The 15,067-nt window shown below is 40.3% G+C and overlaps 1 protein-coding gene across 1 annotated transcript in view; it reads right to left on the bottom strand.

The window, feature by feature from the left end:
* The window catches only part of LOC113587931, a 174,544-nt gene that overhangs the window by 4,409 nt on the left and 155,068 nt on the right, over positions 1-15,067 (bottom strand). The window lies entirely within an intron of this gene.

The following is a 15,067-nucleotide window of genomic DNA, read 5'->3' as shown; positions in this document are numbered from 1 at the left end:
TTGTTATTGCTTTTACCATGATGATATCAAAGCTTAAAGAAAGTGAGCTTTACCAGGGCACTGGTGTAACAGAATAGAATTTTGTCCATGGCTGACGTGATTCTTTACATGGCAGGTGACATTTCCATCATACTCTTTCTCCAGCAGGAGAGTCTTGGTTCCATCATCCAGTAGATGTGTGATTCTGGTTCCACTGAGAGTCCAGTTGAAGTGGAGCTGGTCCCCCTCAGAGGAACAGGACACTGTCCTCCTCTCACTGGAGAAGCAGTTATCCTTCACTACTACTGAGGACACTGCAGCTGCAGGTTACAGAGAACAGAATTTAAAAGAATAAAGACGATGTTTTATTCTAACAGGATCCTTAAACAGAAATATCAGTTTTGCTTTGCAAGAACGACACTTACATTAAGCTTTAATGAAATATTCATGAGGTATAGTAAAATTGGAATATTATTATATATACACGATTATATATTGTGACGAGGAGGCTGAGCAGGATGCGGGGACGAGTTCGTAGGACAAACACATACGTTTATTTAGACACATCAACACGAGCATAGCACGCAGGCTATTGGGTTCAAACATCGACCCACACAGACTCAAACACAAGACTTATATACGCACATGCTAACACAACACAATGAGGAGCAGGTGTGAAACACAAGGAGGGTGTGGCCATACAGACGAACACACACACACACACACACACACACACACACACACACACACACACACACACACACACACACACACAGGGAGGCGTTTGGGGGGAGGGGCCGTACCGTGACACACACACACACACATATATATATATATGTATATATATGGTATCTTTTACATATGTTGTTAATTAATATGTAGACCTACATCACCCAAGCCAAATGTACTAAATCTCCATAATTTTTCTTTACAGGGAATAAATGAGACTAAAATCATGAAGTCTTCAAATAATATTAATATTACGTTTAATATATTGCCCAAGTACCAAGTTCATGAAGCATTCATAAATAGTTCACTTGTAAATGGATTACATATGATGTGTCAGTGTTGGTTGGTCTCTTTGATGAATGACCTGGTTTTGAATGAGGTGTAGCTGTTAGCTACATGCTTTTAACATTTAACCTATAAATGCACTTTATAATACAATTTATGCAAACATACATAAATACAGCATATGTATACATTTTTATACACATGAACTAAATATCCAGATATCACCTCTCATTTTTAAAAACAGAATTCATGAACGAGGACACTGGAAACAAAGAAAGGATCAAAAATTAACTGCACTACTAAGAGACACATGCACCTAAAATACAGACAAACCAATGTAAGGAAACTTGCTTTACAAGTTCTAGCTGTGTTCTTCCAGTTAGGAATTATAAGAAATCATTTGTAAATTCAGCGGTTATGGCTGTTATCTGACATGAGATGATATAGTCCTACCTTCAATGTTCAGCTGGAGATGATATTTGCCTTTATTAGTACCACTTTCATCAAAGGTGTCTAACATGTATCTTCCTGAGTCTCTCTTCTCTGTTCTGTTTATTATAATGGTTCTATTATCAGCTATAAACTGCCATCTTGGCTGAACTACATAGTTTGTTGTGGAGCTTTGCTTTTTAGATTTAAAAATTAAAGTGCTGTTTTTTTTAAATGTTATTTCATCCTCAGGGTCCAGCTCCAGGTGCAGTGTTTCTCCCAGAGTTCCATAACATGTAAGATTCTGATTAAATCTGCAGATAGCATGAACTGCGCCTGCAGAGGGAGAAAATCAAGAACGTTTTGTCATTAACTTGATGTAACAACATCTGATCTGCTCTAAACAACTTTAATCTACTTTAATGAATGATCTATTAAATTCATTACAGGAGAGATGTATCAATTTAAATTAAATTGATCTAATTTGACCACATACAATCAAATGTACAATAAATTCTCTTTTACTATTAAAAGGAACTATCTGGGGCTCCTGAGCAGTGCACCAGAAAAACATTTCACTCAATCTTCATGGATTTGCTTGCTCAAGCCCTGATGTCACAGCCATCTGTGGGCAGGAGTCCAGGGAGGCAGAACTGACACCTGCTCTCTGGTTGGGTGGGACAGCTTTACTCTGTCAATCACAGCAACACTAGCCATGGATGCTTGAGTGCAGATGATAAGAACAGTTTGCACTTTCCTCTGAATGCTTTCAGCTGCCCTGTGTTGGACAATTGGCAGCAGCTTGTAAAGACGTGGTGATCCACATGTCTTGGAGTCTAACAAGCAACCTGAGTTATATACAGTTTTGAACAGTTACCACTCACTTCACCTCCAACCTGTAGTGATTTGTTAATGCTTTTTGTATTAACTCCTTATATTTTGTGTATAAATATGTATTTTAGTGTAAATTATTATCTAACATAAAATTGGCTCATGAAGTGTTCATTTTGCATTTGCGCACATGCATTCAGCAACAGATATTTGAGATTTAATTAAACACCGCCTTCTGTACCTGGATCCTGGATTTTGTGATTGAGAGTCTCCATGAGTTCAGACTGACAACAACATATCCAGCACCACCACCCTGAGCACCGTCATCCCCCACAGCTGTGTGTTCAGTCTGCTGCTGTTCACACTGAGGACGCATGACTGTACTGCCCAGTACAGCTCAAACTGTATCATTAAAGTTACTGATGACATAAGAGCCATGGACCTCAACAACAACAATAATGAATGACTATATGGAGCAGAGGAGGTTTGACTAATTTACTAAAAGAACAAAAGAGATCACACAGTTAGATGCTCTGACTCCAGTGTAATGTGATGTGGTACCAAATCGTACAGCAGGTCACGGTCGCCATAGTGCTGGGTGTCCAAGTGGTGGTCAGTAAACAATGTGGGAGTGATTGATAATTGGTCCAGCTTTGAGGGCAAGCCTGGTCTTTTGAGTCAGGACAGTATCCACTCCACAAATGTGCTGCTCTCATTTACTGTAGCATAGAATGCAGTCTGGCAGACAGTGGTAGGAAAGATAGTCACTGACATACAAGAGAAGAAGCCAAGCAGCAGAAATACTGCCTTTAATGATCTGCCATCTAGCTGGAGATGCCACACAGGTTCCACTCTACTGCGACTGTATCCGTTCATCAAATCATACAAATTTTCAGAAAACCGTGCAAAATCTGTACTAGCAACATAGTCACCATCAAAAAAGCTCAATCAATTATTAGTGACAGCACATTTGATCTAAAATTAGGACTGTTTAATATAAGATTCCTTGCACTGAAAGCAGTTGTTATTAAATTATATAATTCCTGATGATGTGGGTAGACATGGCTTTAAACTTGGTTTTATAAGCGGCAACACAGGATACAAAAATATACATCCCTTGTATAATTACCAAAGTTGAAGTATAGCAACTATTTATAGCATCAATCAGAAAATCAGTTACAAGTCCTTTTCCTTTGAAATTCCTTGTCTGAAGAAATATTTTCAGTCATTTTCACTAATTACAATTTATAGGCCACCAGCACCTTATTCTGAGTTCTTATAAGAGTTTATTCACTTCCTACAGTATTTAGTAATGGGTACTCTATGGAAACAGTAATAGTTGTAGGGGTCTATTCACTACGGTAATTGTACGGTAACCTTGATTTTGGCTTTGGCATCAACATAGATAACATATCTATTCTCCCTCAGACTACAGTTGCCTCCAGCCAAGACCTTAGTCTTAACATATGTTTATCTTCTTGCTAGAGTTTCAAATGTATCACAACATCCTCCATAGCAAGTCATTTTCTAGAAACTCCTCCAGATTGACCTGATTTTAGCTCTTGGACTAATTCCAACGAGTTAGACAATATGATGGAGCACTTTGATGGAGATGTTTTGTGTCAAACAACTTTAAAGGAGCAATAAGTAATTTTTCCAACAACTCTTCTTCACATTATTAAGCATCCATTATACTGACACCTGTTAACTTGGATTGTTCAGAGATTCTGTACTAATTCTATTTTAAAACATGACCATCTACATGTGGGAGGCCTGCTCTGTGGAGCATAAACTTGTTCATTTGAAGACTACAAAGCAATTTGATTCTTTATCTCATGTGAGCTGCAAGAATGTGATCTTACCAAGAAAATGGAATTACTTTTCTATATACGTTTTGCTATTTTTGGTGGTAAAAATGATTTATTGCTCCTTAGTGGTACTATTAAGAAGTAAGAAAAAATAGAAACAACTTGTCCCTTGGTTCAATAATGATATACACATGCTAAAACAACATATCAGCGAGGTAGAATGTCAAGGGTGTCTGACTAAGGTATGAAACTTCCACTCTGTCTGGAAGGATAGTTATACCGTACAAAAGGATGCTTTCTACAGTGTATCCAATATCCTTTCTTTTTGATTGAAAACATCAAGAATAATGTATTACTACCACAGTTTACAGACCTTTAGTGCAATATCTAAACTAAGAAGCAGTTACCAACAGAATAACACATACCAGCAGCACACAGCAGTATTGATTTCATGAAAGCTTTCCATGATAAAATTTAAATTATTGGAAAAAAAACAAAACAAAACAAAACAAAACTGCAAGTTTTTAAGAGTGCAGACAGCAGGTTTAGCTTCCTCTCTGTCTGGTGGCTACAGACAATTAGTGCCAAGCAATGAACCCTGTGGGAATTATATAGAGTGTCAGTAAATGAGGAATAGGTGTAGGTGATAATTCAATAAATGAGTGATTGGCACTGGGGAAATGAATGAATGTTGTGGTCTGTGTGGTCTGCCAGGGCAGATTAGGTGACACCAACAATGTTACTAAAGGAAATATTTGTCAGTCATTTCTTAAGGCCTATAAGCCATCTAGTGTTGAGCAGAGGAGGATGGGTTCCCTTTTCAGCCTTGGTTCCTCAAGGTTTCTTCCTCTTGCTTTCAGGGACTGTCACACATATTATAAAAAGTACTTTATAAATACATTTGAACTGAATTGGCTGTTGAATTCAGGAAGGCCTGTGGTGATCACTCCTGCACTCCTCAGCATGTTCTACAGAACTTCCCATGAGATTCTGACCAGCTGTCTCCTGGCCTGATATGGGAACTGCAGTGTCTCAGACCACAAGACCTGCAGCAGATAGTGATTGTACTGTAGTGTGTACAGTAGGCTTTGAAGGTTAAAATGGACTCCAGTGTGCAACTTATCTGTGCTTCAAAGAACTAATGAAATAAGATATTAAAAACAAATCTTTCAGAGTGCCTGGACCAGACTGTCTGGTATGGGAGATGCACCCTTAAATTGCAGTGGATAATGAAAACTGAGATCATGATCAGAGCCTCCCATGCCAGACTCCCATCACAAATACTACATCAGTAAAGCTGTCAGCACTCTCAGTGGATCCACTGCCCACATAAAGATGACCAGTTTATCATCTTACTACATCACAGGACATTTGTAGTTCATTTGCTAATGTCTGCACACCTACAGATTTTTGCTTCACTCTATTATGTTTCCTGTGAACTCATTTTGTATTTATTATATTGGGCTTTGGGTTCAGTTGACAATGCAAGTTTACTGGTCTGTTATTTAGTCAGCTATGCTGAATACTCTTGCACTGTGTGTAGTCCTTGTGTAGAGTGGTGCTCCTACTTAGTCGTATAAATGCTGTATTGTCCTGTGAACACAGACTCTGTCCTGTATGTTGGACTGAGGCCCTGAAGGAATGTTATTTTGTTTAACTAAATACTCTTATAGGGATGGGATGCCAGTAAAGTTCTTCTTGACGCTTGATGATTAGCGTCAACACAACTGTACGTGGGTGAGTTGGAAAAACTGTGGTGACCTGACTGCTCTAATACAATATCTTTGCTGTTTCCTGTAATGAAATAGCATAGGCAGAGTGATGGTCACAGTTGTCCCAAGTAGCTTGTGGTCAAAATACTCTTTTACTTCTTTGGAAGGGCATTTTTGGAGTTAAACTATACTGTCATTTACAATGAAAGGGAAGTAAAATGCCTGCAAGGCTTTACATATAAAGCACCCAAAACTGACCATATGAACTCATCTCGAGAATGCACTATTCCAGACACAACAGAGCAATTTATAGAGTGACAGTATAAAACATAAAATGCAACGTTACTCTGAGAATGAATAACTATAATTTGTTATATTTAATAGAAATTAAGTTTTGGGTAAATAAAATATCTGAATCAAACATTATTAGAAGATAATTACTTGTGTATCACAAATTGTAATATTTTTGATATTTTGAAATGCTTCATGTTGAATTCTTTCAATGATGAAATACTCTGTAAAAATCTTACTGTTACATGATCAGCATAAAGTTCATACCAAGAAATGCCATAAGTAAGTCATATATGTATGTCTGCACATGTCCAGTCCATCTCTCACAAGAACAGCAGGCAAATCTTTGTCACGCAGCCGCCCTCAGTCCATGACTGCACCTCCCGTCTTCCCCTGCACAACCTCACCAGATCCTCATCACCAGATTACTAGTGTCACCTGTGTCTTATCTTTGCTACGCTTTATATTCTCTCCAGTTCCGTTTATTCCCTGCGAAGTATTATTGCTGTTCTATAGCGTGTAGTGGACAATTCCCTGGTGTATATATCTGGCTATTACCCTCGCCTGTTCTGTGTTTGCTATTGTTGATTATTCCGCTATAAATAAAACTAGGCTATCCGCAAGCTTCCTTTTGAGCTTCCGCAGCCTCCCAACAAATAGATATTTGTAAGCCTATAGGTAATACATTTACATTTTGAAAAACAATCTTATGAAATTGCAATGGTGTTAAAGACAAATTGTAAGGCCTTGTAGCTGAATTGTCATTTCTTTTAGAAAAACCCATAAAACACCAAGTTTATCTAAATACATGAGTGGCATACAAGTATAAAAAGCAAGTTTTAGAAAATATCTATATTTTTAATCTGTTTTTCCCTTTTGTGAATTCTTATATTGGACCCTCATTTTTAAGAATGTCATTCCAAAAATAAAATGAGTTAAAATAAAATGAGTGCTACTTGCCCATGGCAGCTCCTGTGAACATCACCAGGACTCCAAAGATCACCTGCATTTTCACACAGTGGTAAAAATACTTAAAACGTCTTCAACCCAAGAGAAGCTTCTCTGAAGCTTTTTGCTTCAGAACTTTACAGTCAGTCACGACTCCGGTTATACACTTACACACAACTTCACCCTGATGAGGAAACAAGGCAGGCCAATGAGAGAATGGAACTGGCTAATTTTTGACATGGCTACTAATGCTTTTGCATGAAATAGAGGAAGTATCATAACATTTGTGTAAGAACTTACTTCCTGTTTTCTTACCAGATAAAATGGACAGAATCCTATGTGTAAATTACAGTATTTAAGTAGTAAAAATAATTAAATTGTTTAACAAATTCTCTACCTCCTGTCTTTCCACAGACTATTTAGCAATGTATTACATGTGGACAATGTTAAACTGTTGTCAGTTCTTTCTAATTTATGATGATACTATAATAATACTCCCTTTTTGACATTACAGGTCCTTTATATTACAGGCCTTTTGACATTACAGGTCCTTTACTTTTAAAGGAAACTGTGTATTCTGACTTTTAAAGCATATTATTTAACTGTAGTTTAATGTAGCTTCCTTGTATCTACAGCTACAGTTGACAAGGTATAACTTTACAAGGTATGTTTCATAGTGGTACTTAATGGTCGTACTTACACTTTATATGCAGTTGTTTAAGAGTAAATGTGAACCTAAAGACACACTAAAAGACTTTGATGAGAAAAATGTATATTTGGTTTATCATCAGAATCATGTTGGTGAGGAATCAGTCTGTAAGTATTTGGACAGTGACAATACTGGATGTTTTGTTTTGGCCCTGAATTCCAGTACACTAGTTAATATTCAGAGTGTAGAATATCATCATCAGTTTGTCACTGTGATGTTATGAGGAGAGGCAGGATGCAAGGACGAGGCACGATGACAGAAACCCACTTTTATTCATACGCACAAGCAAAAACACACGACAAACCCCAAACGATAAACACATCTCACGAAGCACATTTCAAATACCAACAACAGGTACTACAACACAGGAGACATATATACACTCAAGACAATTACACATAATACAGAACAGGTGGACGACACGAGAGGGCGTGGCAACACAGACGAACACACACACACGAAGACGTTTGAGGAGGGGGCGGGGCCATAACATGACAGTCACAATACGGACCCCTCTCCTAAACTCCTCCCCGTCTCTCTCTCTCTCTGTGTGTGTGTATGTGTGTGTGTGTGTGTGTGTGTGTGTGTGTGTGTGTGTGTCTGTCCATTGTCATGCCCCTGTTGTTTTGATTGTCCATGTCATACCTGTTTGTAGTTATGTTCCTTGTTAACAGAAACACCGATCGCCAAGGGATGCAACAAGAAGCCTATTGTGCCCGAGGTCTGCTAGCGGGAGAAAGTACTTGCCGTTACTTCCCGAGGATACCCAGTAAACGCTTGAGGACAAGAGAAGAGCGGCTCACGTTTGCCGATATGATGGATGCATTCCTCAGGAGTAACACGGCTAGTATTGGAGATGAAAGGTTTATATAACTTACCCAGGACTTGCTCCTCCATGAAGGGGAGGCAGGCGAGGCTCCATTAAGAGCCCCCTCTACAGTCTCAGGGAATCCTACTAGCACCTTCCTCGATAGCTCTAAAAGGGAGGGTATTGACTCCCCTACTCCTCTATGGTGAGGAAAAAGAGGAGAAAGAAGAGAGACTCTGCTCCCCCAGACTCATCTTGTACAGCAGAGCCTTTGAGCCCAGAGAAGCCACCATTCCTCTGCTCAGAAACGGAGCCGGCACTTCTTATCGGTTTGCTCTCTCCTTACTTAGAGGAGGAGAGTCGTCCTGAGGGGATAACGGAGGATCTAGGGGATTCAGGGTCAAACACAGTGGTGGTTGACCAGCCCTCCGTGGACCAGGAAATTGAGAGCTATAAAGAGGGGAGGAATTCTACTACGACTCGTGCTCGGAGGCAGGATCCGAGCACACCCTCTCCTCTCACCACAGCATGGAGGAGCATCCCCTGGAGACTCTCTCAGAGATGGAGTCAGAGCATTCAGTGGACTCCTCCATGGAGGTGGAAGCCTAACCTGTGCCCAAGCTTATGAAAGGCGCACGCCAATCAAAAGCCCATGCGCTCCCTCGTAGGGCCTCTAGGAATGTTCAAGTTCAAGTTTGGTTTATTTGTCACGTACATAGTCATATACGGTATAACTCGCAGTGAAATGGTCTGAGAGTGCTCTGTCCAAACTGAGGAAAGAAACAGGGGTGCATAAGGAAATATATATATATATATATATATATATATATATATATATATATATATATATATATATATATATATATACACAAAAATATATAACAATGTACAGGTGTCATCTGGCATCCGCTCCCCAGAGTCTACGTATCCCCTCACAAGTCCTCCAAGCCAGTGAGAGTCTCCATGGCACCTGAAAGGTGGCAGGGGTGCCTTCGTCGCAAAACCAAACAGCTCCGCCTCAGCCAGCAATGGGTGTGTTGGCCAGTACTCCCTTCTGGCTGGCTGTGGGACTTCCACCTGCTCTTCCTCTGGGAAATATAAGTCACATTCCTGTTACTGTCACTGTGCCTGTCGTTGTCTTGGTCTCTGTGGTTCTCCCCTCTGTTCTGTCTGCACAAGCTCGTGTCGGGTTGTTCGGTCCTCTGACCTCGCTCTTGGTGTAGGTCTGGGGGCCATGGCCCAATAGGCTGGTGCGCAGGGAGTGTTGCCGTTGGAGGGGGATTCTGTCATGGCACGGCCCCCTTTCCTAGACTCCTCCCCATTTCTGTGTGTGTCTGTCCATCGTCACGCCCCTGCTGTGTTGCTGTTTGTAGTTATATTCCTTGTTAACACATGTACTTAAATCCCTATTGTTCTGTTGCCGGTGTTTAACCCAATGTGTATCTTGTTTCGAATGTGAACACACATATCGCTTATGTAACGATAGACCAGTCCCCTACAGGGAGGGACATGCTCCCTCTAGACCAGGACCATACCACTGGCCTTCGCTGCTCACAATCAGCTGCCTTCTGACAGGAGATACCTGCTGCTCATTAACATTACACGCTATTTATACTACTACAGGTTCGGAAGGACAGCATTAGTGGACAGAACCACGATCATCTGTTGATGTAACGCTGCTCCGATCTTGGAGACTACCCAGACTTGTCATCAATACTTCAAAGATTATGGATAATAAAGAACATGTTAGTTCAACTTCCTCCATGCCGCCCATGTCACAGAATGCGCAGCCCTCAGGAAGCGAAGCTAGTAGCCCTGTTTGGGTTCACCTACTGGCTGTGCAGATGGTGGCTCTGGATCAGCAAAGGCAGGAGATCGATGAGGTTCACGCTATGGTGCAGACGCTCGGGCAGTACGTCCATCGCCTGTCTGTAAGTATAGAGCTAAGATCGACCTCCCCTGTTAATCCGCAGGTGCCGGAAAGGGTTAAAGGTTTGATCGCCTCCCCGGAGGCATACGGAGGAGATCCAGAGCCGTATGTTCTGGTCCATATTTGGTTTGCTGATCATGCATTTGCTTGTGGCTTTTCTGCATGCTTATGTTTATGACCCATCTGCCTGTTTGGTTTAGTCCAAAATAAAATGTTTGTTCCTTGGAAAAACATAGTGCCATAAACGTGATCTTAATGATGAGTCTTGAGTCTTTGGTGCAAAAGCATTAAAAATAGTATTTTTAATTTTTTTGTAATATAAGAAGAATGCAATCTGGATTAGGTTTTCACTGGAATAAAAATTGTTGGTACTCAAATTAATGACTGTATACCATTCAACACACAACAGCAAATTAGGTGTCCTCTGGCTCCTGTCACCATCCAGGGTGAGAACACTGAGGTGGTGACAGGAGCTGGAGGGAACCTAATTTGCCTACAAGTCATTTGCTCACCTAATTCACCTACAAGTACCTGCATGTCTATCAGGGTGACAAGTTGGGATGGGATGGGCATGTGGACAATCTGTACAAGAAGGGCAGAGCCACTTCCTGAGGAGGCTGAGGTCCTTTGGTGTAAGGCTGTTGTGTCAATTGTCTTCTTTTATGCTGTTGTGTTCTGGGGCAGCAGTATTACAGCAAAGGACACTAACAGACTGAATAAGGTCATCAGAAAGTCCTGCTCAGTCCTGGGGGCTAAACTGGATATAGTGGAGACGGTGGGGCAGAGGAGGATGCTGGGAAAGGTGTCATTGATGATGAATAACCGCTAAACACTGCAGGGACAGTGATCGTAAAGAACCTTCTCACCCACTACACAAAACACTACAGGGTCAGAGGCGTAAACTGAGTGACAGACTCCAGCCTCACTGCAGGAAGCAATGCTTTCACAGGTCATTTCTTGCTGCAGTCATCAAACTGGATTACTCAGGATTTCTGGATTTCTCAGTAACTATTGTGCATCTATGCATCATCTGCACTTCACATTATTACTGCTTATTCTGCATCGGTCCTGCTCTTTTGTACATTACTGTAGTTTACAGAAAAACAGTGTATTTTATTGTTGAACAATACTGTAACAATAACTGAAGCAGCAACCGTGGCCTTATTGTAATAGTAGCTCATGGTTGCAATACCTACATAAGGCTTTATCACCTAAATTGTACATATGGCTGTAACATATAGACAGTAATCTTTGCAGTTTAGAAGAGCAATACTTGTATGTATATACATGCATTCACACAAATCATGTAGATGCATTTATATTGTGTAGTACTTTTGAACAATTTTTGTATTAGTGTTTTTATGCCCACCTTCCCATTGGGTACTGTATGTTTGTCATGCATATTAATAACACTGAATTAGACATATTAATAACATTAAACATAAGTGAGTATAGAGATTTTGTGTACAGGGTAGAGGCCTCTGCAGGCTTCAGTAGAACTCAGTGGAAGATATATTCTCTCTCCACCATGCTCAGGACAGTAACTTTAGGATCAGGTCAGAAGTCTTCTCTTGGAAAGTCGTGGTAATGGATTCCAACTGGTGTGGGTATTGAATATCAGTTTGCTTATATTAACTTATGCATGGATTAGATATAATGGTGGAGAATGCGAACACTAATATGTAAAAGAAGGAGGGGTGAATACATAATGACTGCTGACAAATGTATAAAAATTGTGGGTTCTTTGTGTGATTGTTAGACATTCTCCGGAGGATGCCTCAAGAATGCTTGTTAATGTTAATCTACAATAAAGGACAGGACCAGCTATTCTCTTCAACTAATTCTGAAGTCTGCATCTTTATTTTATATTTGAAAGTTTAACTGTCATGGGATGCTCCCCCCCATGAGTCACGTGGTACTGCCTGCCGCATGCAGGGGGGTTCACTCATGTTTGTAGCCACACCCCCGTGAAGGCACCTGTACGGGGTTGAGTGTTAGTGTGTGTATGTCTATTTAAACCCCCGTCAGTGCGTGCCTCACCGTTGGTTATTGTTTGTTTGTTAGCGTCTGAACGTAATACTCATAATCATGTTTGTCTAGCCTATGTTAAGTGTGTCTGTGTGCATCGTTAATGCTGTTTGTGAGTGCCACCATCGTCTATATGTTTTTGTGTCATTAAATGTTTCACTCCGTCGAGAGAGTCTGTGCGTCCTGCTCCACGCCCTTCGGCGCTCGGGAATTCGTTACATTAACTAGCTGACTGGGGATTTCGAAACAACATGTACACTGCTGGAAGACTTTAATTTGCTTATCATATCCCCCTTTAAATTTCTTACCGTATCCTCCTCTTCCTGGTCCAGTCTCTGGAAGTGTGCAATCTCTGTGCATGCTGCCTGAAAATGTAGTTTTGGCCACTGTTATACAACTTGCTACCCATAAGCCACATGTGATGTCTGCAATGCCTCCTGCTACCTCTTATGTTGCATCATGTGTTACTCTTAACATGGTTGTGTTGACTCATGTGTCGAGTTCTGAAGGCTGGTCCTGCATCACCCTTCTCTATAACAGTGTCTACAGCTATATATACTGATATATCAGTCTGAGAGGTCCCAGCACACAGTGATGTAACAACTTTTCTGTTGATCAGACAACTTTAGCAGACACCTGTCCAGCTGCACTGTTTCAGGAATACAACAAAGTCACTGGTCTGGTCAGGCTTTGGCATGCTACAGCCTTCTCCCTTCAGCTCAAACACATATACATGGCTATTTCAGTAGTAACCACTTTTAATAGAATACATTTTTGAGAACCCATATCTCACACTACAACTTTGCACCCAAGCAACACTATGACACATTTTTAATCCTGTTAATGAATCCGCATTTCTCAGCAGTAGTCACGACATGTAACCACATCCTTATAATCCTGTAGTCCACTAGCACTAGTTAAAACAGCATCATTGCTGTATATGTGCAGGAAAGTTTGTTGATATTTCTGCAGGTACAGATTACAGAGAGTAGAATTTAAAAGAAATAAAGGTGCTCCGTTCCAACAGGGTTCTTATACAGTAATATCAGTATTGTGATGCGAGGAGGCTAAGCAGGATGCGGGGACAAGTCGTGAGAGACAGAACAATGTTCATTGAGACACAAGACAATGACCACGTAACACACCGGCTAGTGGTAGATCAAACACCGACCAGGTAGCAACGTTACCACAAGACCTCATATACACGTGCCGTAATGACAGAACTAGTAACAGGTGCAATGCACAGGGGGCGTGGCCATACACACAAACACACACGCACACAGAGGGAGGCGTCTCGGAAGAGAGGCCTATACCGTGACCAGTAATGCTTTACAACAACTATAGTCAACTGCATTGTCATTACTTCTCACCAAAGATGTATGGATAATTGTTACATTTAATACTAAACATCAGCAGACAAACAATGTATAAACTATACAGTCTCTACGTTCAATTAAATCACAATTAAATTAAAATTAAACACTCACAAAGCACATATCCAGTCAGTAGACAAATGGTAGGAAGTGGGTAATGGTGTGGGTGGATTGCTATTTAATAATGTGTTATATATGTATTACACAGTGCATGTTGATGGTTGGTAATATAGCATAACAGTTTAATCAAACACTATCAGGCAAGCAGACTATGTGTGCAGAAAAAAAATGAGTGAAATGAACTTGTGCCATTCCAAAGTCACAAACATCTCATGGAGATTGATCCTCTGTCATGGAACATGGAACTCCTAGAGGTAAGACCCCCACTAATTAGCCCTAAGACTAATGACTAATTATTACAACACTAATTAACTCTCAAAGTGTAACATACACCATCCCATATTTAGGTCTCCAATGGAATGTGTTGACCTGTTGAAGCATGAGAACCACAACACTGAGAAATTGAAACCCTCCCTACACACTGGGTACACCAGGTTTTAGTTATCCAGTGTGTTCCACAAAGTGACAACCAAAGCCAGGGCATTTATTCAAGTCCTTATTATGAATCCTGATGTCAATGGCCTGCCCTGCACAATCTAGATATTGGGTCTGTGAGCCTAAGCTCAGAACTCAGTCAGAAGTGTGTCACTGCTAAATAACAAAACACTGGTCTGGTCAGAGTGAGGGGTGGTCCAGAGCCATCTGGTTCAATTTTAACACACATGCCTCAGGAGTACCTGTTCCTATAAAATATATGTATGATAAATGTATGCATTCCATATAGACAAAGCATATTTTTAAATGAATAAATATTAATAGGGAAAGAATTAAGAATTTACTAAAACATTTTAAACAGTCAAGCATACATTTTAAACAGAGAAAAATGAGATACAGACACTTTCTAATGTGTAGAAATTAAAAGTATCATTGTCAGAATCTATATACTATACATAATGCATTCATCAAAAATGTTTTGATGTTCTGCTATTGATCACTTGACAAATCATAGTGTGTATAGTGCCCTCTAGGGGGTAATGTGAACCTTCACTGGTCAAAAAGTCTTCACATTTTTTCAGATAATGAACTTTTGCTTTATCAAAGTCAGATGTGGAACACCAGATTCTGAATACATCAGATGTGAAAATTT

This window comes from Electrophorus electricus, chromosome 1, assembly GCF_013358815.1.
Source record: "Electrophorus electricus isolate fEleEle1 chromosome 1, fEleEle1.pri, whole genome shotgun sequence".
NCBI lineage: Eukaryota > Metazoa > Chordata > Actinopteri > Gymnotiformes > Gymnotidae > Electrophorus > Electrophorus electricus.
The sequence above is the reverse complement of the archived record's forward strand: the minus strand, read 5'-3'. Positions and strand labels throughout refer to the sequence as shown.